This window comes from Alosa alosa, chromosome 15 (genome assembly GCF_017589495.1).
Source record: "Alosa alosa isolate M-15738 ecotype Scorff River chromosome 15, AALO_Geno_1.1, whole genome shotgun sequence".
NCBI lineage: Eukaryota > Metazoa > Chordata > Actinopteri > Clupeiformes > Clupeidae > Alosa > Alosa alosa.
The window spans coordinates 7,950,437-7,976,950 of NC_063203.1; positions in this window are offsets into that span (position 1 = coordinate 7,950,437).

The window sequence follows — 26,514 nt, forward strand, 5'->3', positions numbered from 1 at the left end:
GAGGAGAGGCAGCGATGAGGTGACCTGGGGAGGCTAAGCATGGACGCCCCAGCGCTTCCTGGCAGGCACTGCCCCCACATAACCCCCCCCACCCCATCCTCTTCCACCAGCCGAGCCCCCTGGCCACTCTCACACGACGCCCCCGTCCCTGCCCTGCCCTAGCCTGCCGGGAGGCCCTCATCCAGAACCTTTCCCAGGCCACGGAGCACATCCAACACCCAGCGCCTGACACCCCAGCCCCGCCGCGCTGCTGAGACAGCCACCCTTAGTACCCCCCCCCCACCCCCCACCCCCCCACCCCCACCTAACCGGTCCTGCACCACTCACCGCCCCTGCCTGACCACCCATCCACACCGCTATCAACCATCCACACATTCATCACCTCTCTCCCTTCCTCTCTCTCGCTCGCTCTCTCTCTCACTCACTCTCTCTCTCCTGCTGACCGTGGCTCTATCTGCCTGAGCGCTCGTCCACCCGGCCACTCAGTCCTCACTCTCATTTGTTTGTTTATTTATCTTAGATTGGGAGGAGGTGGGAAGGGGGAGGGGGGGTCGTGAAGTTGTACTCACTGAACTGGACTGCCTGGAAACCAACCAACCACCACCACCACCCTCCCAAGCACACAGGTACCCAAACACCCACCCACACACACACACACACACGCTGATAACACTCTCAAATACACAAACCCTCTGTTCCCAGCCGCCCTGGGAGCAGTGCTGTCTTTGAGAGAGATAAGCTCAAGGAACTGCTAAGGCAAAACAAAACAAAGCTGTGACAGAAAGGAAAGGGGCGACGAAAGAGTGAAAAATTCAATCCCCAACTCAAACAACAAAGAGCAGCTTGGCTGGTGCTAATGTGGGAATTGACTGGACCCTGCTGACCGCTTTCCCGTGCCCTCTCCGGCGGCCCACCTCCACTCAGGGTGTCCCAGAGAGCAGGCAGCCATGGATCAGGGCAGCAGGAGCAGCCACGTGGGTAAGCACGGGGAATTAAGAGAGAGAGCGAGAGAAGGCTGTAGAGAGAGAGAGGGAGGAGAGGAAGAGAAAGAGGGAGCTACAGAAAGAGAGACAGAGAGGAAGAGAAAGAGGGAGCTACAGAGAGACAGAGAGGAAGAGAATAGAGTGAGAGAAATGGTAAGAGAGATAAAAAAGAGAGGAAGAGAGACAGAGTGAGAGTATGTGTGTGTGAGAGAGAGAGCGAGAGAGACAGAAGGAGGAAGAGAGAGAGGGGACGGTGGCCCCGGCCCTGTCACTCCATTAAACGGGGTGTCTAACATCCCATTTCCCTCGCACTTCCTTCCCCTCCTAATCCCTTTATGTGAAGCTCACTCAAGAGTAAGCATGTGTGAAATTGAGGAGTTTCTCATACACACGGCGTGGCCCCAGCCGGCCCCTGCCGCGAGCAGGGGGCCAGTGCCGAGCAGAGCAGAGAGGAGCCGAGCCCGGGTGGCTTTATAAAACTGTGGCGGGCAGAATTATATCATAATCAACAGTGACTTCTGCTCCCCTCCGCCACCCGCAGCCAACGCCCGGTCTCGCTTGTAGCCGGCAAATGGCTTTCCATGCCACTGGCGTTCCCCCACCCTATCCAAACTCACAGGCTGGTGTGCTCACTCGGGCGAAGTGACCGGCAAGCCCTGGCGTAGCTAGGATAGTGTGGGGAGAGAGAGAAAGAGAGAGAGGGAAGGATTTGAACCTGTGACCTCCGACACTGAATGACACCCGGCTTGCCACTCCAAATACTCTCCTCTCTGAAGACTCTTATAGCGTTGTCCTCGCACTGCCACAGAGATACTGGACGTCTTTATTTACACATGTGCGAGCATTCATAACCTGGCGCACTGTAAGTACAGCGGCTGATTGCATCTCCAGAAACACTTGAGCTGCTTATTGAGCTCTCCTCACGCTCTCCTCGCCTCACAGTGCAAACACTTATTCACCGACTCAGACGAGTTTGTTCGATTACACTGAAGATCCTCGGTGCCATCGCCATTCTTCAGCGGGCCAAACACGGAAGCGGAGTATTCATCCTTTATCGACACTTTGCCCCCACGTTTCATTCAGCTAATATTTGAGATCACTGACCTCACATGACAGAGTTTTCATTCACCTGACACACTCCTTCACTGCACAACCACTTAATGACGATAGAGAGAGAGAGTCATCCATTATTTTTGTTTTTTACTTCCTCATCATTCTCTCTCATAAGTGCACACTCCTCCTCACAAATCTCGTCTTTCTGTCTTTTTTCACTCCCTCCGCTCTTCATCCCTCTCTCTCTCTCTCTCTCTCTCTCTTTTCTCTCTCTCTCTCTCTCTGTGCACCCATAATGCTTGCCTCTCCACATGAAAGCCATCTTCGGCGTATTCCTTTGTTTGCGGAATGCGGCACGGCTCCCCCCACTGTGTAGTAATATGGCTATTTGCTCAGTCAATTTGCTATTCCCAGCATCCGTGCACATGCAAAAGCAGCGGCCGTGGCCGGTTGGGTTCCAGCGCCTCTCCCGTCCTGACAGCTTGCAAACTACTCTGCGCGGGGAGGCGTTTGAGGGTCTGCCACAGGAAAAAGAGACTCTGGAGGCAGGGATGACAGATTTTACCGAAGGCTTTGGCTGCGATAATGTTTCAGCTCAAATTGATAATACAACCATAGAACAGTGTTGAAAATTGTTTTACTTAAAGCACTTAGTTAAACTTTGGGTTAGCGTTGAGGCAAATGTACTGTATACACATTAAACTATATACTGTAAGTGTGTAAATGTTTGTTTAAATATTTGTTTTTATATATAGTCCAGGAGGATCTTTCTTCATATTCTGTCGCTCACTGTAGGCTTTGTGAAAATGTGAACCTTCGGTGTGCCAGTTTAGATGGTGAGTATGTCAACTTGTGATATTTGCATAAAATCAGTGAATGTTCAACAAGGCCCTGCCTACTTCTTAACAGCGCTTTGCTCTTCCTCCTCCCCTTGAGTGCCGGAGGTTCACATTTTCACAAAGCCTACAGTGAGCGACAGAATATGAAGAAAGATCTTGCCAAAAACACACAGAAATCACCAGTTCATGTATAATGCATGTCCACTTAAGCATTATCCACACAAAATAATGTGCAAACAGGAAAGTGTCAAAGTAAAACAACAAAGGTTTTGTTGGGTTTCGAACATGAGTCTCGTGGAGGCAAAATGCTCAACGCAGTGAGCACTAATACCACTACACCAAAGAGAGCAAACACCATTCATTATCATCATCAGCCATCATTAGTCTATAGTAAAGTAATCTACTAGCCTACTAGATAGGCTACTGATATCCTGATGTCCATGTTAACTGGTGACATGAGCAAACACACCGAATGCAAGCCTTGAATATTGCAGATTCATTTTGCCTCACATACCAAAACAGTTACAACAAACTGCATGACCCCACTTCAGACTTTGTTCGTTTTTGTGGGCAACAACACACATCCTGACTACAGACATCCCAAGTCTCCCGGAAGTTCCGGGAGTCTCCCGCATATTGATAGCGGCTCCCTGATGCCCGTGTGCATCTGAGTGTAGCGCGTACACGACAGGGAGAGAGCGAGGAGTGGTGCGTGTGTGCCTGAGCGCATCCAAGACAGAGAGCATCCTGATTGGCCTGTTTCGCTAAATCAACCAATCAGTTTTCAGTGTAGGCGGGCTTTTTATCTCTTTTCTCCCGAACCGAATCAGTTCAGTGTATCTAGCAAAAGGAGCGTCATGTCAGTGCCCCAAAGGAAAATGTAAGACCCATTTCAAAGTGTACCCTTGTCTCATAAGAGTAAAAAGTAATGATAGGCCAGTCTTGCACGCTACACTGTAACAGTGACTTTAGCATTACCCATGCCGGGTTAAATGATTGCAAAAGACATGTTGAGATGAGTTTAACAAGTGTGAATTCATGAGCATATTATTCAGGCCTATAGGCTACTAGATGGCTAGTTGCCAAGGCTACATGAAAAGACCAAACTACCAAAATCTACATCTTTTATTTTCACAATTTTTTTTTTGGGGGCGGGGGGGCTTCGTGATACCTCCTCCCTGAAATGACTTTTTGCACGTTGGGATGTCTGTGACTATAATGCACAAAAATTATAAAGATCACTTGTGGGTCTCGAACTGCTCACTAAAATAGCAGGTTAGCAGCAGTACATATCCTGCTAACCAGTTGCACCACTAATTCTTGAGTAATGCCAGAAATCATTTTGTATCTCTACAATATGGTCTTCCTATTAAATGAATGTGTATGTTGCCTTGTGACAGCTTATATGTCAATCGATCAAGATATTCATTATAGCAATACAAGTGTATGTTTTGCATTAGGCTGCTGAACGAGCAGTAGACTATTTTCTAATTTAGGCTTTGTGGGAATCTGAAACAGCAACATCTGAATGTCATCAAACTCTCTCAGTATAGCTACATCGAAGTTTTGTACTCCATAAATAGGCTATACTACCATAATGACCATTTCGTGTCATCAAATTAGGACCAACAAATTAAATCAGTCTAACTTGGAGAAAATAAGTTTCTCCTTACTTCAAATCACTAGGGCTGATTGAGGATTGGGCTGTATTAGAGAAAAGAGCATATCTGTCAAGCACCTTGTTGCAATGACCATATGGTCATAAAAATACCATAGGTCTATACTACCATAAACTGACAACACAGTCAATCACAAATTCACAGCGTTGAACATTTTGCCTCTGCGAGACTCAAACTCATGTTCGAAACCCAACAAAACCTTTGTTGTGAATCACAATCACGATTCTGGGTTTATACAGACTACCCTAATATAGATCTAATGAAATTAAAAACAACATAATCAGTTGACTTGCGGCACAGGTTGAAAGATACTGTTTGTGCTGAGATAGGCCTACACATTCATTCTTCATGTTAGATGGCCCACAATAACAATGATAAATGATAATGTTTGCGCATGACTGACGTGTTTCATATTAACCCCAAAACAGAATAAAGTGTTAAGTGGGGACATGCCAGTTTGTTGTACATCAGTTAGGTTTTGGTATGTGAAAGTAGGTGAACCTACTTTATTGTTTCGAGGCTTGCATTTGCCCATGTTAACTTGTGCTACTACCAGTTAACATGGGTGTATATTTTCTCACATATGTTACCTTGTGTTAACTAAAAGTCCAATATATAGATAGAAATCACAAAATCATTTGACAATCAATGACATCCAAGGTTCAAATCCCAGCTAGATCTTTGGTTGTTTCGTTTTATTTTTTCCCATTCATACAGTACAGTATGTGTCGTATTTGTGTGGATAATGCTTAAACAGACATGTATTAGACATAAACTGGTGATGTTTTTAGCGATATCCATTATGTTGTCTCACTTGCAAATACTTTGTGAAAATGTGAACCTCTACCACTCCAGGAGCGGAGGCAGAGCAGAGCGCTGGTAGGCAGGGTCTCACACCGGCACATGTGCACTCAAATCAGACAGGAGACCCATGAACGCCGGGAAGGGACAACAAGGGGGATAACGGATGTTCGTGAAGGCGGGACCAGGGGTTGATATTACATTTTGATTTGTTGAACACCGTGATCCTGAAGGAGAGGCAGGCTGCAATTTGACGGTACAGACGAAAAATTACCTCACCATTTATTTTAACAATATCATAGCGCTATATCGTTGGTATGCATGAACATATTTGTTTATTAATTTATCTGAGGTGGCGGAACTGCATTCCGCTCCACTTTAACCCCTGGTTCCGTAGTATATCAACATAAACAGTACACATATAATTAGATGTTTTTTGTGTGTTGTTTTTGTTGTTTGTTGTATTTTGCTCAAACTCTCAGTAAAGCTGGGCTCTGGGAGAGCCCTGTACGGAGTGGTGGGGTAAATATGAAGATCAATACCTATTTAGAGGGGACACAGAAACCATCAGTCAGTGTCCAATGCACCCCTGTATGACATATGTCAGTCCTTAAAACTGCACTCTGTGTATGAAGGGTCTGACTATCACTTCACCATATTTACAGTATGTCTGCGCCCGGCATCTGAAAACTGCACAGCAGGAGTTGTCACATCACCCTGCACCAGTGAAAGAGCCCATTTTAGCATCCATTGAGTGGGCAATAGCTTCTAGCCTGTACAGTAATAGAGCTACTTCCTGCAGAGCGATCAACTCCATTAGGACCCAATTGGAATCTGAATTCAGATCCAGTCTATATGTTGATATCTATACCCCAGTCTATATGCTGATATCTATACCTCAGCAACACACACTCTTGGACTCACCTGTGCAATTATATCTGGCATTAGTGTGGGTGTGCCTGTTGTCTCTGCCTGCATTGAGTTGAAATAGCACGTTCCAAACACAGCAGGTAAAAGCACTGGACTTTTGGAGGCTCGCCGTATGGATCGCGTTTGCTCCAGCCCAAAATCTGATCGTAGCGCGAGACGAGAATACCTCCAGAGATGGTCTGGCTGATCCAATCTCACTGTGATCAGAATGCATGCTGGGTACGTTTACGCCGTGCATATCCAGGTACAATATCACAGACACACATCACATGCTAATGCAAGGTGTGAATGGGGTCTCACATATAAAATTCCCTTCACTTTTATACTGAAACTATACTGGGTTAAAGAGTAGCATCTACTGGGGTCTAACATATTAAGTTCCTGTCTGTATCACTATTATACTCTGTTTATATTTGATGAAAAACTAGAAGCCGAAAGCAAGGTGGGGAGGGCTCAGGCATCCACGGGTATCCTCTGTGTTGTGTTGGTATAAGTGGATGTGTAGGGCATTTTGTTCTGGGCTGAGGGCGACTCAGGTGCAGGTAGTGGAACGGTGCTGAGGGTCGGGGGAAAATGAGATCCGGTGGCCTGCAGCCACACAACTTTCTGACCAGCTCAGCTGTGGACAGAGAAATAGGTGTGTGTGTGTGTGTGTGTGTGTGTGTGCATGTGTATGTTTGTGTGAGTGTGTCCATGTGTGTGTGCTTTTGTGTTTGTGATGGTGTGTGTGTGATGGGGTGTGTGTTGGGGAGAGGTCTATTTCCTCCTCACCCCCCCATAACTGCCCCACAGGCTTACACACGGCACTGCAGCAGCAGTCCACAGGGGAGAAGTAACTGGGCCGCTCACGCCTACATGAACGTAGCTGTCATCAGCTTCTGTTGGAAGAGTGTGTGTGTGTGTGTGTGTGTCTCTGTGTGTGTGTGTGTGTGTGTGTGTGTGTGTGTGTGTGTGTGTGGTGGGGTGAGGAGGGGAACTTTGTCCGCCAGACAAAGCCCAAGCCATCAGCTCCATCAAGCCCAACACTCCTACAGTACTGTGTGAGTCATTCTGAACAAAAAAAGCCCATTCCCCCAAACACACACATTTACACACACATGGAAACACACACACACACATACAACAGCTTACACGCACATGCATACACATGTACACACACATGCGCACGCACGCACGCACGCAGACACACACACACCCTGTCCTCCCTGCATCCCCATGAGCACTGAGGAGTTTGATCAGCTCTGCGCCAGGCTGTCCCAGAAGGGCCGAGCCATCAGGCTGGAGATTGTATCAGTGGCCCCCTGTCCCTGTGCCTGCGCCTGCACGCCGCACTCTGCTGCTGATACAGTTCCCAGGAGATCAGTGGATAACGCGAGCAGCCTCCACAACTCTCTGCCTGCCTGCCTGCAGGTCAGCCAGCGCACCAGGACTGCCCCTCACCCCCTCTCATCCCCAACCGCCTCGCACACCAGCTCCACCTCCAACCTCCAACCACCCCATCACCCCCCCAACCCCCACTGTGTCCCTGGCCAGTGAAGGGGGGTGGAGGGGTGGGAGGGGAGATGGAGGTTGTCCACTCTCAGAGGGGGAGCTGTGTCCAGTCCTCTTTATCCCATGTTCTTGTGCTCTGGAGAGGGCTCAGATAATCCCCCCACACACCTGCACACAACATCACGCACGCACACATACACATATACCTACACACACACACATACGCTCACTCACACACACACACACACTCACCAAACCATGGCACATAGACACAGACACACACACACACAACGGACACCAATCCCCCCCAAACCTAATCGAGTCTGGACTCGTTGAGCTGCTGTGCTGAGCCGTCGTCTATTACCATCTAGTTACCACCCCTCCATCACCCCCCAACTCCCTCCACCACCCACCACCCAACACCTCTCTCCCTGCCTCCCCACCCACCCCTACACTGCCCCCTGCTGCCCAGGTGCCTTCACCACTCCCTCTCTCTCTGTCTCTCTCCCTCTCTCTCGCCCGCTAGCCCACTCGCTCCCCCAGTTGCTAGGCAACATGCTCCGAGGACACCCACCTGCCTTCAGGCTTCAGCGGTCTAAATTTTTGTCTTAATTGCAAATTGAGTGGGAGACGGGAGTACGCCCCCTGAATGTGAAATAGACGCCGGTCCCGCTGCCCGACGCTGGCCTACTAATCAGAACATGGTGACAGGGAGATGATGGCAGTTTGTGTGTGTGTGGGGATATAAGTGTGTGAGCGTGTGTGTGTGTGTGTGTGGGATATAAGTGTGTGAGCGTGTGTGTGTGTGTGTGTGTGCGTGTATGTGCGTGTGGGGGGATATAAGTGTGTGAGCATGTGTGTGTGTGTCTGTGTGTCTATGTGTGTGTGTGTATGTGCGTGTGCGCATGTGTTTCGCCATCAGGTGATGACTACGTCATAGCTGTCGAAGTGCTATTATACAAAGCCTGATCATTTGCATCATCATTCAAAGTCTACTCAACGGTGTACTCCAATCAAATTAAGGCGATATCAGAGGGGAAGTACAGTAGTATACTACAAAAAAAAATCATCCCTCACAGTCCCTCAGAGGCAACAATCACTGGTGAACTCTGGCCATGGTGGACAGGTCCATTCTCTCCTCAGCAAACACGTTGGATACGCCAGAGTCTGGACGCAGAATTCAATTACCGGCTTCTATACCAAATCCGCTGGAGAAAATGTTCCACAGGATGTTCATTTCAGCTCTTCTTTTCCGCCAAATCCCCAAAGAAATCTCCTTCGGCTTGGACAATGCACTTTCCCCCCCTATTTTTTTGTGTACAAAAAAAGGAGAGAAAATCAATATCTGGTTTCAATACACAAGGACGCGAATCAATATCGGCAGCCACCCCCATGTATTCTCTCTCTTCTTCTCTCCTCTTCACCCTCCTCCTGGGCGGTAAACAGAAACAATGGAATATGGTTATTACAGGGGTCAGGATAGCCCTCAGCCGATAGAACCCATGATTAGGTCCTCGCGTTGCAATCCCTCTCCGGCTTTCTCCGGCTTTCTCCCACTGATTCCCTTTAACCTTTCCATGCCACGCCAAACATGAATACACTCAATACCAGTCACTTCCGTGGTCCCTTCCCACAGTGCTTTGGGGCTGCATGGGAGGATCATTCGCTGTTGACCAAAGAGAGGATTTGTCACTTTCTCTGTCTGTTTTAATCGTCTGTGCTGCACAGAGGAATCATAGACCTCCCATTCCAGTCCAGCCCCCCTCCACAACCCACCGCCACCCTCTGGCAGGACGCAATCAGGGTGAGTATTATCTCCACACTAAAGCAACACAATGGCCTTGACCACAGGTCAATCAGAGATTGTACAGGCCGTGCTAGCAACAAGACCTCCCATCCTAACGGACCAGTGAGGTTCTCCCCAAATGGTACCTTCTCTGTGGTGTGGCACCTGCGGCCACATGCGCCTGGCACCACGCTGAGGGTCTGCCCCCGGGCACTGTGGGGCCAGGCACGGAATGGCCACCCAAAAAAGTTGTTTAGGACCCCACAGTGCCGTTGGCCCCTAAAAGAAAAAGGAATTGCAAATAAATTGCAACGGGGCCCCACCCATAACTCAGATACTCGTGGCAATTTTATGACTGGCTAATGTTCCTAATTACATGCCCGTGAAAGGCTTAATTAATTGAAGGAGGTAGAGAAAAAAAAGGGGAGGCAGGACCTAAAGTAAGAAGAAAAGGGGGGGGTTAGGAGGGAGGAAAAGAGATCTGTAGAGAAAAGTGGTTGCCTCTGTTTGTTATTGTGGTTCCGTGGCGTTGGTTTTTACTGCCTAAGGAGAATTTAGTGGCACTCTATTTGCTCAAAGAAAATGCAAGTCTCCCGAAAATACGACCATTATGATCCACCCCTCGCTGATACCTAATATTCCTTTCCCCCTCCCCGACTTTGCCAAAGTGGCTGTAATCATATTATTGTAAATGTTGGTGCAGTTAATTGCATGGAGAGGAAAATAGGTTCCGCTTGGTAGATTATGGAGAATTTTATAAAGTTTGTTTCCCCACAGGAGGACTGAGCCACTAATGATGGCGCGAGGGCAGAGGGGGGCACAAGAGGGGGAGAAAGATGGAGGGTGGTGGGTAGGGGTGTGTGGAGACGTGTGTGTGTGTGTGCATAGAAGTGTTAGACAAACACACCCACACACATGCTGTCAGCACAGACAATGCAGGCACTCTTTACAAGAGAACCCATCAGTGCACATACATAGATAAACACACAGACACACAGAGAAACACACACACACACACATATACATTTTCAACAACAGCCAGTGTCTCCCAGGGAAGATGGACACATGCACGGACGCACCCACGCCCCCACGTGCGCGCACACACACACTCACACACACACACGCGCACACCTACAAAGCTCCTGATCAGTATCTGCACACATAAAATGCAAATGAATTGCAGCCCATGAGGCTGGGGATGTACGGACAGCAGGAGCAGAGCGCGCTCTTTTGTCAGAGAAGACAGGCCAGACAAAACAGACAAAAAGAACAGAGGATACACTGCGCGGAAGGCAAGAAAAGACAAGAGAGAAGAAAAAAAATGTGTAAAAAAAATATAAAGAGACCTAGCTCCTTGCAAATGCCATCACTGCGGCAGCGACACAAAGGCTTCGGAGGAGACACTCGATTCACACACACACACACACACACACACACCCCTCCACCGTACACACACACACACACACACACACACATTCCCCTCCACCACACAGACACACACACACACACACACACACAGACCCCAACTGCCACATCAAGTTCCCCTCCACCACCTCCTCCAGCGCTACCACCATCAGCAGCAGTAGCAGTGGCTCCCGCTCTCTCCTCAGCTGAGGAACATTAGTCATTTCATAGCTCATTGCTGAGCCTCATTTAGAAACCCTCTGCCCCAAACGTTCATCAATATTTCCTAAACAGCTACCTGAGCCACGCGGGTGAGGGGGGGTGGGGGTTGGAGCAAAGGAGCGAGGCAACAGCAACAGTAGAGTGAGAGAGAGAGAGAGAAGAAAAGAGAGTGAAAGAGAAAGAAAAATAGAATAGAAAGAGAATAGAGAGAGAGAATAGAAGGAGAGAGAATAGAGAGAGAGAGAATAGAAGGAGAAAGAATAGAGAGAGAGAGAATAGAAAGAGAGAGAGAGAGAGAGAGAGAGGTCGTGTCCATGTGCCCTCCAGCGTGTTCATCCCCACCCCGTGCCCCCCGTGTTCTGATGCCATGCTCCCCTCCTGCAGGCTTGCACACTCTAAGACAAAGGAGCCCAGCTCATTACAGCCCTTGCTCACACACCACAACCAGCACATACACACACCATGTAACACACAATCTCTCATAACAACAAGACAGGGGCCTAGGACACACACACACACACGGTCCCATTTGTCCAGTCTATCACACACAGACATACACACAGACACACAAATGTGCATGCACACCCACACCGACATAGACACACACACACTTTCTCTGCCGTTCTGTCTATCAAATGTGCCATTGCAGGCACATTAACTGGCATGCTGAGTGATCGGGTTGGAGAACCTTTATCTTGTAAATTCAACACATGTTCCACATAATTCACACTAACTGTGACAATCAGCCACGGGACAAGAGCCGGCTCCTTACTGCGAGATCAATAGTTTCTTATGCCGCATGTTATGAATTTTTAATTCCCTGTATCTACAGCAAGTACTACCCTGTACCCTGTTTACTGCTCATCCAGTGTTACAGATGGGCTGGTTTCATAAGGTCAATCAGAGTCACCATGGTGATTACAGTGAGACTCCGTCTGATGAGCAGGGCTTCAACACAATACTGAGGTAAATAATTAGGCCCAAATGCCAACATGTAGAATGTATTCAACTAATGCATATACATTACATGTATATACTGTAGCTATGTTATTGGTGGGTGTTGCATCAGCTTCCTCTCTGGGACTGTTTTGTGCGTAAAAAGCATTGAATTACATTTTTGCTTGTGGTGTTTTGGTGTGTGGATGTTGGTAAATTCCGATGTGTGTGTATGTGTGTGTGTGCGTGTGTGTGTGTGTGTGTGTGTGTGTGTGTGTAAGGTGCCCTGTGTTGTCAGTGGGCTGAGACAGAGTGAAAGGTCTATGCAGTGCGGTGGGGGGTGGGGGTGATTGTGGTGACGGGGGTTTCACAGTGTACTGGCCCCATGGAGAGGGGCACCTTCCTGCACTGCTGCGAAGTGCTGACGGGACGGCCTGTCACTCCACAGGCCTCTCGTCTGAGCAGACAACCCCCAACCCTCCTCGCACAAGGCACGCTTGATTTACAGATGCCACAAACACACACACACACACACACACACACACACACACACACACACACACACAAATACCCACAGACAATCTCACAAAAATACCCACACACACACACATACACACACAAATACCCCCCAACTCTCACACACACACACACATTTCTTGACACACACTCATCTAGGCTGAGGCAGCTCCCATCACATCCCCTCACAGGTTTGAAACACTAGGGAAAGTCACCCTGGGCCGATATGAGGAGATAGCCTGCTGGTGAGAGTCTGACAGAGACGTAACAGACATATGACATTTTTGTTAATGGGAGAGAGAGGAGACCCTCGATTCATTACTAAAACATCACACATCGAGTCATCGCCCATTTTAATGAGAACACATCTCACCGTGACAGTCCTGTCAATCTCAGCCATTCCAAATCCTGAAATAATAAGACATTCTTAATATATCTACTGCATGAAATCATGCTGCTCTGTGTTGTGTAACAAATAAATGCCAATGTAGAGTTGAAATTCACAGGCAGCTGTAAAGCACTAAAAACAAGTTATTTTTGCACTGCCGTAAAAACAGTTGTAAACAATGCAACAATACAATACAAATTTATTTTTAAAATGATATACCATATATTCCAGTAAAAAGCTTACATACAAATGAAGCTCTATGAAAGGGAATCCTCTTGGTGAAACTTTTTTGTTCTTTTCAGGAGATAGAGAGAGCAATTTAGCGTGGGGAGTCTCTCTCTCTCTCTCTCTCCCTCTCTTTCTTAAGTGAGATCCGGCGTGTGTTTACGGTGGCGCGGGAGCATCAGTGGCTGAAGGCGTATGGAAATGAGGTGGAAAATGGACGTGATTACGCGTATGGGGGGTTAAATGGCCACGTTCGGCGCTGCACACGCTATTACTTCTGCATTTACAAAGCACGAGGAGTTTTTCATTAAACTGTCATTGCCGAGTATTATGCTCGCACATGTTTGTGTCTTTCATGTTTGTTTTTTCCCTTCTTAGTCTTCTATGCAGTTACACAAATTTCGCTGGAAATGCTGAAAGTAATAACTCGTCTGTCAAGCATTCAGTTGGTTGTCAGCGGGTTCTCCAACCGCTGTTATCATTCCACTGTTTCCTTTCAACTGCTGAGATAAAAATCGTTCTCTCTTTTTAAACTATTTCAGACCAGTAACTAGCTCCCAGAAAGGGTGCGTCTGTTTCACAATGAATATGTTTTTGATCCATCAAAACAAACACTGCCCTAGATGGATGACATGCTGCTAAAGGCTGTATTACCTGACGTGCACTGGAGTAAGTGTGTCGCGAACATAACCAAGCAGATGGCATGTGCAGTCATGGTGACGGATTGAGCCAATGACTAATGAGCCTCCAGAGTTAGGTAACGCTCATCAGCGATATCGCCTCATCTCAACAGAGGCAATAACATCTGCTGATGGCAGAAAAACAGGCAACGTCACTCATTTTACCTTTGCAACCCATTGTCCTTCGCTAATTGTAGACAGAGGTGAGTAAAGCTTGCTAATCTCAGACAGTTTATCCCAGAAGACGTTGTGTCACTTGGTAAATGACTTTATCACCTGAATGAGGTAATTTGGCATACTTTGCCAAATACGTTTCACATCTAGTAACCTGTGTGGTATAGGCCAGTGGTTTTCAAAGTGGGGCCGCGGGGTGCCAGGGAGCCCCAGCAAGTTGGAGGGAAAAATAAAAGCAAAGAAATAAAATACATTTGAAACATTTTAAAATATAGGTAACATATCAGTTAATTACTTACATGTACATATGACATGTATGGTATGTCTTGGAACAGGTCCACTAATTCACATGTACTGTGTGGTGTAACAGCAGACATGTTTCAACACATCAATTACAGGATGCATGACATCATTGACAGGATGTATATAATATGTCCATGTAAGCAATTTAACTGGTACACTTTATTTTAATGGGTTTATTCCACTGTATCAAAAGAATAATAAATGTGTACCAACACAGTTGATACATGTACTACAGTATGTAGGGTAATGGCAGACATGTTCTAAGACACCAATGACACAACATACATGTAATATGTAATTAATTGTAAGTACTCAACTGGTACACTTCCTTTTAATGGCTTTGTGTCACTGTATCAAAGAGCAATAAGTGTACCAACACAGTTGATATATGTACTATGTAGTGAATTAGTAGACCTGTTCCAAGACATCAAGACACAACACAACATACATGTCATATGTACATGTAAGTAATTAACTGGTATAATTTAATAGGTTTATTCCACTGTATCAAAGAGTAACAAGGTTGTAGCAGCACAGGTTGAGCTAAGAATGGTTTGTATATCAAATCTATCATGACCAGATTTACCCCATCCAGCAGGTCTCAGGTCAGCTCTTTGCCTCTGATGAAAATTCAGACAAATTGGCAAAGTTTTGTAAAAGCACTCAGTATTACAATGTAACAACTATATGTAGGTACCCACAAATACATAATGCAAGTACAATGATAATACCTGATAGTACATGTTGTTACACAGGTTGTACCACTGTACCTAATTAGGTAGGTACACTGTAAAGCCTATGGTACAGCCCTCGCTGTCTGCGCCCGCGCACGCGCACTGGTGAGTGCGTGACGAGAATTGGCGTGACTTTACAGCATGCGTCGCGTCTTTGAGTCGACCGAAATTTAAGACCCCAAGCAAAAGTGACGCGAGACTGGCGATGTGTGAAACGGAACTGCTGTAAACACCCCTCCAGTAGGTGGACCACATAGAAGAACAACACTTAAAACCTAGAAACAAACCTAGATAGAAGAAGACTTGTTTGGTTACCATAACAATGATGGAGCAGAGAGAGCCTGTCCTCAGCTTGCCTGGCTTTGAGTTACGAGGACCACGACATGGAGCCAAGACCCGATTAAAGCCACAGATACATTCTTTAACATTATATTTAACGTCACTTTACCATCTATGGTGTAGAACCCAAAGTATTTCAAGACACCACATTTTAGATGAGTTGGGGATGTAATTATCTGTCTGCTGGCCGCTCTAAAAGGCCACCTTTGATTGTCGAAAACAGGGGTGGCTGCATGGGCTCATTGTGGCTACTGGCTATTATATTGGCTTGATTTGGTCATGAGCCCTGGATCATATATAGCACTGAATGAGATGGCAAACAATAAAATAAAACGAATCATCGACTGTAGAATGCGCTTACACAGCACTAAAAAACCTAATAGTTTATTTATAGTTCGACTCACGGATATTTCACGCCATGTTCGAATAAAAAAGTGACAGCCCTACCCCTGCATAGAGAGCTGACATGACTTCAGATTAAATGCATCTTTTTAAAAATGAACAGTTAGCCTAGCACCTATTACTGAACAATGCTGAAATAAATCGCTAAAACCCAGAGCCATATAAAGGTATCTATCTACAACGCCAGGCTTAAACCCAGTAACACTTGCTGATCGAGATGCATTCTCATTGTTCCTTATATAATCGCTATCAATAGTGATTATAATAATAAAGGGAATGTAGCCTACCTCTCCCAGGTGCAATCATTATCACCTAGCCTACTCCTGTACAATGCTGAACTCAAATCTCGAAACTCGCCTGTCAACACCAGATAATGCATTATCATAATAATAATTGAAGGAATAACCGGCTACCTCTCGCTCTAAATACACCCATTATCACAGTGAGACATTATACATTATGAACACAAATAGTTACTTAAAACTTTTATTGACACGCCATATTTACAGGTTTTGGTTCATACTTTTGGTATGAGGCAGGTGTGAAGACTCAATACAAATTTAATTGAGGACATCTGTGCGCACAACTCTTTCTTACCATGCTGTCTTTACTTTGTTTTGTATCGCACCAATATTGCTGCCCTCGCAGCACCGAGTCACTTAGCTAGCTAAGTAGCCTAATAAGCAAGTAGGCTAAGCTAGTCTCTCAGCTATACCAACAGGTGTGCTGTGTGTGTTCTGGTGGATGATAAATGGAGCGATGCAATGGGCCAGCTTATCAAACTTCCCAGCAGACAGGCGAACGTACTCGTGGTGCTTTTTCCTTCATCAGCTCTTCCTTCCGTTCAGTGCTCGCACATCCAACGCCTCTTTTCTCTTTCTTCAGGCGTTTCAGGCTTCTTTGGTGGTTGTGTCCCACTTTCAGGCTCGGGATCGTACCACCCCCCCAGCTTTGGCGGGCAGAGTATCACAGTTAATCTGTAGTGCGCAGGCGCTAACCTTAATGATTATTCGTTAACCTTAACGCGCATTCAGGACAGCAGAAGTTGGAGTATGCTTCACGTCCACGGCAAAAATGACGCACGTCTTGGACACGCGCAAATGTGACGCACGACCATACCAGAGCCTTAACAGTGACACATTAAAATAAAGTGTTAGTGAGGGTTGTTATACAATGCCATTATAATAATGTGACGCATATCTGAACATATTTCCAATGATAATGACTGGGAATAATAGTAGAGTGATGGCTCTCATATAGCAGAAAGCCCCAAATAATTTTTTTACACACTGTATGCTCCATCACGATGTGGTTGTGGCTAAAATCATTATTAGATTAGCTTAATGTATTTTTACATTTGCCGTAGTATTGTCGATGGGGGTCCTTGGCCAGAACCTAGTGGTATTTGGGGGGCCTTGTCGTGGAAAAGTTTGGGAACCCCTGTAGTAGGCTACATTGAATCATCCCTGTGATCAAGTACAGTATTAGTTCCTCTTATAGTTTGCACTAAAGAATTTCAGTGTATTTACATAGTGCATATTTACTTACATAAAATATATCTACATTGATAATAACAAAAAAATATTTGCTTATGTTTTTGAGAAAGTTGAATAACTGAATTAAATTTGAATAACTGAATTAAAGTAGGCTAATGTGAAACATTATCCAGGCAGTTAAACCATCACTACTGTAGAGGCTTAACTTAAACATAAGGGATTATTATTGTGTGAGTAGTGTTGATTCAAATATTTGACTATTATGCATATGCCGCTTTACAAAGTATACATGAATGTTGACAAATCCATGCATAAGAAATTTATATGACAAACATAAAAAACATATTGAAAACAAACAGCAAACAAATCAGAGTAAAGAGACTCATTGTCATAATGAAATGGAAGAACAGATTTTTTGTTTACTGTTAACCTGTGTGTGTGTGTGTGTGTGTAGAAGAGCATAAAATAGTGGTATAGTGGGAGCCTTTTGGACAATATTCCAGAATATCAATAATGGAAAAAAGAGGCCCATCTATCATGACCTCCACCTCACTCTCACTCACATACTTCAATGGACAGAACAAGTGGCAGCAATTTTCCGTTTTCATTTGTTGACCACTTGACCATGTGCTCCCAGAATGGCAGACATGCGCTCATCCCCATCACTGACTGCGCACACACACACACACACACTGATGGCCCGCCTGCAATCATCAGCACGCTCCTCACTTTGCTTGTAGACACAGACACAGTCGTGCACACACATGCGCACACATACACGCATGCACACACAAACATAAAGATGTAGACCACATAAGCACACACACACACACACACACACACACACACAAAGATTTAAACACACACACACACACACAAAGATATAAGCACACACACACACAAACATGCATGCACACTCATACAAACACTTGAAGAACGTTTTCCCCCCTCTACATCGCTTAGCCTTAGGTCATGACAAATGTCTACAGGCCAATGGGGTATTGGACACTAAAAAGAAATGAAAATATTGTGAATCAGTAGCAACGATTTCACTGTATTTATTTACAGTAGAAACCTTTACAAAGTTATAGATACTGCCTGACACAGAGTATGTGTAAGTGCCCAAGTACACAGGGGCATGTGTGTTTGTGTGTGTGTGTGTGTGTGTGTGTGTGTGTGTGTGTGTATCCGTGTGTGTGTGTGCGTGTGTGTTGTGTTGCTGCATGTGTTCTTTATGTGTTCTGTGTGTGCACATATTATACTACTGTTTGAGGGGGAAATGCTCTATCTGAGTGTATTCACAGTCACAGGCAGCTGCCCCCGAAAAGGTTTTTTTATCACACTACTTTAAATTTCTCCCCCTCTCTATCTCTCCCTCTCTCTCTCTCTCACTGTTGCTGCAGTTGGCTGCAGTTCCTGGCCTGTTCATATTGTATCCCCTCCCCCTGTTCTCTGGTTCTCCTCCTTCCACCCTTCCTCCCTCTCTTCTTTTCCTCCCATTCATCCTGCTTTCTCCCCTCTCCATTTCCACAACAAGGAAAGCCTTCCCCAGCCGCCTTCCGCCGGGCCCTCCAACCGATAAAGTCTTTTCATGTTGAAACCCTCCGGCTCGTGAGGTAAATCCTACAACTTGGCAAAGCCACGTGCCAAGAGACGCGCGCAGGCGCCAGTCTGCCAGCAGAACAGCATTGCTGCACTCTGCTCTGCTCCAGTCAGCTCCTCTCCCCTGTTTTCATTTCAGCTTTCCTCCTCTCTCTCTCTCTCTCTGCCTTTTACCCCCCACACACACATACCCACACACATACACACACTAACTCTTTTTCACTCATCCACACTCTCTCCTTCTTCCATGTTTGTCTCTGCCTCTCTTTCTCATACACACTGTCTCCTCTCTTCTTCTGTTCTCTCCTCTTCTTTTCTCTTCACTTCTCTTCTCTTCTCTTCTCTTCTCTTCTCTTCTCTCAGATACAGCCTGTTGATCTTATTCCTATATGTTTTCTGTGTATATTGGTGTGCGTGTACTGTTTACCTGCTTTGACTTTTCCATCTCTTCCACCAGGATCAGGTCAAATCTCAGTTCATTTGTTTTGATTTGCTTTTTCTCTCAGAAGAGAAGACCTGTATACAAACAGAGGACAGAGGTGGAGGGGTGGAGAATGGAGAGAGAGAGAGAGAGGGAGAGAGAGATCAGAGGGGCTTTTGATCCAGCGCTTGGTGCTGGACAGCATGTGCAGGGCGGCTGCTCCGCCGCTGCCATCATGGAGCAAAGGGGTCAAGCCTGACAGGGTTGAGCCGCCAGGAGATAGGTAAACACAAGCAAAACACACACAGACACATCTATACACACATGCACATGCACAATTCTACGCACAATATCATCATCATAGGCACACACACACACACATCACACATACATATAATACACACGCACGCACACACACACACACACACACACACACACACACACACACACACACACACACACACACACACACACAATATGCACATGCACAGAAATACATAGGTGAAAGCATTGTAGGCCTACTGTACATACACACATGCACACAAAAATGCATTCACGCTCAAACAAATGCACAGAAATCCCCCAAAAAAGCACAAACATAAAAAACGCCTATAAACACACTGAACAACCACTCCCTAACCCTCAGCCGTGGTGCTGTGTGGGCACCATCCCCACCAGTAGGGTGGTGCTGTGGTGTGGTGTGGGCCAGCCAACCCCCCCAGAGGTGACCCTCCACAGGTTGCCCTCTGTGTGCCCGCTCTTATCGGAGGGCAGTGGGGATAAAAGGGCCCTGGCATGAAGAGTGATGGCCCAGGGGGCCTCTCCGCACACCATGCCGCTCTCCGCCCTTTGTGGAATCATTTGCATTTTGCATAGGCTCTGCTGTTTTTATTGAGGTCGTTTTTATCAGTCCTCTATAGGCGAGCCGTTCGCTTGCTTCAGTTCCGCTTCCAGACCCGCCTCACCATGCGCCAAGACAATAAATTCAGCTTACTTCAGGACAAGGATGACCTTTTTTTTAATCAAGCTGTTCCTCTAAACTGAAACGCTTCCTCTCTCTCTCTATCTCTCTCTTGCTCTTTCTCTATCTCTCTCTCTCTCTTTTCTCTGTCATTTCTCTTTCTATCATACACACACACACACACACACACACACACACACACACACACATACACAGAGGCCATGACACACGCTGGTTGATATTTTTGTCCTTCATTCAACAGAAACAACCCATACGTAACCCTGATAAAAGACAAACTGTCACATCTTTGTGTCCTTAACAGCTGATGAGTACATCACATTGAACCTCTCCCTTGGCGACTCCAACCCCCCCAAGCACCCCCCACCCCCTCACACACTCCACTACACAGACTCTCCACACAGCTCCATAAAACACCACTGCAGCCTGGGACCCCCAAGCAGCCTACACTCTAGGCTGGACACTTGAGCCACATCCCCCCCCCCCCCCCCCCCACACACACACACACACACACACACACACCCCACACCTGCAGCCAGCCCTGGTTGTCTCCGTGACTGACCAGATCCCCCGATCGGAGACAGCTGTTGTTGAGGGAGGGGGAAGATTAAGCTTCTCACAACAAACTATTCTCCAAGCAGCCCCATTGGGGTTCACTACACAAGCCTGGTGCCAACTCCACATCTCAAGGGAGAGAAACCAACCTCCTTCCCAGGTTACAAGGCCGCGTCTCATTTCATGTGGGTTAATGGCAGAGGGGAGAGACTCTAACTAGAGGGGTGTCTAAAGAGGCAGGCCCCGCAGTGTAGCTGCAATATGGAGGAACATCGGGAGAGAGGAGAGGAGAGAAGAGGAGGGAGAGTAGGAATATCAGGAGAGATGGGGGGAAGAGGAGGGAGAGTAGGAATATCAGGAGAGATGGGGGGAAGAGGAGGGCAAAAGAAAAGATGGCAAAAAGATAAAAGTGGGTGAGACGATGGAAAGAGATGAAAGGTAGAGAGATGGCGAAAGAGATGGGGTGAAAGGATAAATGTGAGAGAAAAAGAAAAGAGAAAGACAAAGCTTCTTTCTTTCTCCCTATAACTCAGTTTCTACCGATTACTTCTACCCCCTCCACACACACACACACACAACCCCCCACGCCCCCCACACACACACACACAACCCCCCTGTTCACACACACACACACACTGTCTGTCTACCATCGCTCCATTCCTCCATTCCTCTCTCCATCACCACAGACAGGGTCATCTCTAAAGATTAACTCAGAAAACTAGAACCAAACCAGGCTGCCATGGGAGCATCTATCACAGTGAGGCACAATTGCACTAAATGTGTCTATTTGCATCCCCCCTCCTCCCCCTCTTAAAGAGGAGAGCGAGGAGAGAAAAAACCCCATCTCTCTCCTGTTTGACAGTCCACATTAAAATTGTGCTCACAAGAGGAGGGCGGAATGAGAGGGAACTTGTTTCTCACATTGTTGTGACAGCAGATGCAAATAGCCTGGCTTTCCCCTGGAGAGAAGGAGTGAGGGAGAGAGAGATAGAAGAATGGAAGAGAGAGAGAGAGAAGAGAAAAGATGCAAACGTAGAGAGGCAGACAGTCAGAAAAGACAGAGTCAGTCATCGAAGAAATTGTACAGGGGGGGTTGGTGAAGGGGAAGAAACCACCTTCACTCTTTTAAGATATGGAAACAGAAAAAAATCTCTCTCTCACCCGCTCTCTTTCTCTCTCTCTCTTTCTTTCTCCCTCCACCATCACAATATTATATCAATAATTGGTGGGAAAAATTAAACAAGTAAAACAATGAGCCAGCCTGGGGGCTTTCTCCCTTCAAATCAGTCTGTGCATTTTAAAAGAAGGTCACGTTTTTTCTCTTCCCCCTCTCCTCCGGAGCGGTGACACGTACAAGAAACGAGCAGCTGACCTGGGTTTGAATTTAGAGTGTTCATTAATAGGATATTATGCCATATGCTCAGTGCACTGTCTTATTTTAATGCTTGGCTCTGACTTGAGAATTTGTAATTAGCGACGGTATAATGAGGGTATTGGAGGGGCTAATGCAGACGGCTGGCGCAGGAGGAAGGATGGAGGTGCTCGCCCCGCTGGATGAAAGGTTCCTCAAAGAACAGGTCCGGTTTGGAGAACCGTGTGCCATGTTCGTGTAAGGAGCCAGAGGTGAATATGGGTTCTGACCCCCCCAACACCCCCCACCACACACACACACACACCCCTTGCTAATGCGTCCACCAATAGGCTGTTATCACCTTGCTGCTGCAGCCCTGTGCCAACACCTGTGATGTGTCCTCATGATGATCTTCATGTCAGGGCTATGGGGGGCTGGGTGGTGGGGGTTGGGGGGGTGGAGTGGTGCTCTCAAGGGCAAACGCTGAGGTCATTTCCTCCATTTCCCCACCCTTGAAGCTCTCCCCCGTCAACCCCCAACCACCCCCCAGCCCAACCCCAACCAATGTCAGAAAGATGCTGTCTGTGCTAAATATGTCCTGTTCCTCAGCACATGCTAAACTGGCAAACTAGTACACATTTCACTGGCCCCGGCATATAAATGCCATCTTCCTGTTAAGAGAGGGTTGCGTTTTTTTATTTTTATTTTTTATCAGAGCTGTGCTCGGCGCGCAGATGCAGTTGGAACGGCATCATAATAGACTGTGCCCCGCGTCAGAAGAGTCTCTCTGCTCCGCGACCGTGAATCACCCGGCAACCCAATCACAGCACGCCGCCATCACTGTAACTCACGGGCCGGCGCCGTGACACCAGAGAGAAAGCGAGAAAGTGAAAGAGAGAGAGAGAGAAAGAGGGGGAGAGAGAGCAAGAGGGGGAGAGGGAGAGCTTGAGAGACGTGTAAATAAGTCTGCGGTACTATTTGTGGCGTAGAGTGGCCTGTGACGAGACACACACACACAAAACCACTTTACACTCTCACCCTGCCGTACCCCACTGAACCCCAAGGCTCGACATGTCATTATCATTATGCATCTTCCTCATATTTCTCTCTCTCTCTCTCACACACACAAACACACACACACACACACACACACGTACATAGGCATACCGTGCGATTAGTTAGGAAAGTTCTCAAGCAGAAAGCCGAGGAGCGAGTGAAATAAATTCCACCGGCGCCCCGCACATGACATTGCACATAAATATTCAATAAATTAGCCACGGCCGGCGTGCAGATTGATCAGTCATCGCCGCCACTCGCTGACAGCCAATGCTGGGGCTGAAATATTAATGCTGACAAATTAGGGATTTCTGAGTAAATGATGTCACATCGCAAGGCTTCACTCAAATTTACTCCTTGGCACGGGCACGCCTCGCAGCACGGTAATGCACACCACACCCCCCCCCCCTCCACTCCTCTTCAGTCCCGCCACAAAATGACATTCATTATTTTATCGTTAAGCAGGAGTCATTCCTCTTTGGTGCTGGGAGGAGGAGGAGAGAGAATAGAGAACAAGAGGGAAGAAAGAAAGGAAAGAAGAGATGAAGGAGGAGGAAGAGGAGGAGAGGAATTCAACCTCATACAGGCCAGCAGGCGCACGTCCGTACGCACTGTGCGTACCATCAGGCTACTCAACAAGAGAAAATTTCCTGTGTGTGTGTGTGTTTTGGCCCACCATACCTTCCCAACTATGGACAGTATCCCATTAGCTGCATGCCATCAGGCAACAATTTACAATTTTCTATTGAAGTTAGTGAACTGCGTTATCAAAATGAACGCTACACATTTTGTTTGAGCAGGAGAGAGAGAATGCGACGCAGGCACTAACTAGGCTACTTGTTTTCTTTTACTCGCTATCTATATTATCAGCACACAATGTTGAGCTAATTCACTAACTCAATACTCATCATGGATATCACAAGTTTAAACAACGAAAACAGAAAGAATGGATGCAGCAAAGCTAGGAGTTATTCCAGATGGGCAAGAACAAAGTAGGCAATTGCTTGTCAGAACGTTAGACTGCATTAGACAGCTGTTTAAAGCCAGACGTCCCGGTAAGCTAGAACAAAACTAAAGGTAACTTTAGCCTGTATAGGGCTGTATCAAGTTGTCCGAATGAATAGGTCATTGAAGACGTTGTATTATTGCATGTGAATGTAAACCGGGAAACGGACAAATGTTGTCCATGCGTGAATTTTTTTTTTTTTTGCCCGGGGGGGTGGGTGTGCGTACCATAGCATTAATTCCTGCCCCTGCAGGCCAGACATGTGCTTGAAGCGTGCTGATGCCCACACCTGAGTGTGTTGCTATTGGTTAAAGAGTAGCAAGGATTCACAGGAACAGTCTGACTCCAAAACTAGTGAGAAGATGATGGTGGTAATGTAAGCGTATGTAGGTTATGTGTGTGTGTGTGTGTGTGTGTGTGTGTGTGTTTGTGTGTTTGTACAAACTTTTAGCTGTCTGTGTGTCTGTCTAGCCCTGGTGGGAGATGAAAGGTGATGTGTGTAGGTGTGTTTGAGTGTTTGTGTGTGTGTGTGTAGGTTTGTGGATGTGTGTGTACTGTATGTGTGTGTGTATGTGCATGTAACCTCTACATGTGCATTTCTTTCAGCGAGGGGAGATTGGAAGGTGGTGGTGGGGTTGGGTAAGGGGGTGGGGTGGGCTGAAAGGCAAGCAGAAAGGAGTGGGGAACGGAAGTTAATGGAAGGTGGTGGGGGTGGAGGTGGTGGGGTGGAGGTGGTGGTGGAGTTCAGAATCCCCTATTGGACCAGGACTGTGTGTGCAGGATAGACTCTGTTTCTGACAGCTTCTCTGGGGAAATCCACCTGCACGTCTGCTGTGGCTACGCAGGGCTTGACCATGAGGGCCAGGCGGGGGGGATGCGTGTGAGGTGGGATGTGTATGTGTGTGTGTGTGTGTGTGTGTGTGTGTGTGTGTGTGTGGAGGGGGTGGGGGTGGTTTGGGGTTTGGCCAGGCCCTGCAGTCAAGGAGAAGACTTTGCCTCTAGGGATTTCTGCATAGACAGAGGCAGCACATACAGCACATACTGTAGCCCACAGCAGCAGCACCCCAACACCATTCACCCCCCCCATACACACAAACACTTTCCCCAGCAGACCCTGACCGAAATCTCCACAAGCTCACCATTGTTTCCCTACGATAAAGTCTAAAGCGTTAACCTCCCACACTCACAGCGAGACACAACATGGCAGAGTACACTGCCCTAAATCATGTCTGAGGACACAAAAACATCCATCCTCATATAAAAAAAACAAAAAAAACTAACTTACAGTCATTTCACATGGTTTTTTCTTGCTCCTGTGTTTGTTTAAGTCCAGATCAGGCCTGTGAAGAATCCCCCTCTGCCTCCATGTGTGAAAATGACCAGGGAAATCTTTATTACATAATGGTGCTGAGTAAGACATAGCGCGGCTTTTAAAATATGCAAAGGTTCTGGAATTGACCCGGTGCGGTGGAGCGGTGGCGACGCAGGAGGGAGAGAGTGCTTCTGCTCAGCAATAAAGCTCAGGCCGGCTGCCTGTAGTCAGCCCGTAACAGATGGGCTCCTCAGCGGCGGATCGATAATATCGGTGAAGAATCGCCCGGCGCGGGACAGCGAAAGATGAGCCCTGCACTCCCTCCATCAATACAAGACACGGATCCCTCTCCTCGCACTTCCAGGATGGATCAGCACTCTGACTCCTCTCCACCCAAAGGGGGCTTAGAAATAATAATAATAAAAAAACCTCTCTTCATCATCCACCTTTACCTCCACCACACTCTCCTTCAACAGGACCAAGGCTGCCACTTCCGAATGTCTGCCATCTTAGAAGCGACGGGATGTGTCGGGAGGTTCACCTTGACAGCAAATGCTGCTTTGATGAGATGCAGATAACACGGGTGGAGATTGTGATCTGTGTGCGTGTGTGTGTGGAGTTTGTGTGTGTGTGTGTGGAGGTTGTGTCGGACAGGGGCTTTGAGGGAGGAGGGCAGGGGGCATGTGGTGAGAAATGACGAGTGCGAGTCAGTGAGCGAGTGAGTGCGATCGTGGGTCGAGGTCGGTATCAGCCAGCCGCACAGAGTCCCCCTCCGTCTCTCTCTTTGGTGTGAGATGAAACAGCGCCGTGCACTGAGGCCAGGGCTTGCAGGCGCCCCTCTCGCAGTGTGT